The following is a 687-nucleotide window of genomic DNA, read 5'->3' on the forward strand; positions in this document are numbered from 1 at the left end:
TTTTAATGTTTTAAAATGAACTTGAAAACTACCATCGTATTTGATCCCTCCTATAAATGTGAGAAGACTGAACAAGTGTTGGTACCCACGTTAGAGAGAGGAAGGAGGTCTTTCAGAGTTACACAAGTGAGCACTCAGTGGTAGGTGAACCTGAACTAGAACCTAAATCTCTGGATTAACTCTGACCTTATGCTCTCCCCACCATATTGCACTAAATGTCCATTACAGATATGGATATTTTAAATAAAAAATAATAGCTCACATTTAACAGACACTTAGTGTAGGCCAGAGCTGCTAAATCATTTACATACGCCATCATTTAACCTTCAAAGAACTCTATGGGGTTGGGACCTCATTTTGCAGGTGAGGTAACTGTGAAGAGCAAATGGCATGAAGTTCTTAATAGTATTCAGTTATTCATAGTCCACGTGTGAGCAGAGAGAACACCAAAATCCCTACCTTACTGCGCTGAGTAGCACTCAACAGGTTTCTAGCTGTGATTTGTAAGAAATTTTTTGCCCATTTTATCATGGTGAGATGAGAATAATGGAGGAGAAGGGTTAACATTGTCAAAGCTATATATTATTTAGACGTGAAGTATTCCTGGAAAATGGTAAAGGATTGCAGAGAGTAAGAAAAATAGAGTTGTAGCCAGTCAGAAAAATCTGTTTTCAACAGTGTGATAAA

The sequence above is a fragment of the Pteropus vampyrus genome, unplaced genomic scaffold (genome assembly GCF_000151845.1).
Source record: "Pteropus vampyrus isolate Shadow unplaced genomic scaffold, Pvam_2.0 Scaffold54, whole genome shotgun sequence".
Classification (NCBI taxonomy): Eukaryota; Metazoa; Chordata; class Mammalia; order Chiroptera; family Pteropodidae; genus Pteropus; species Pteropus vampyrus.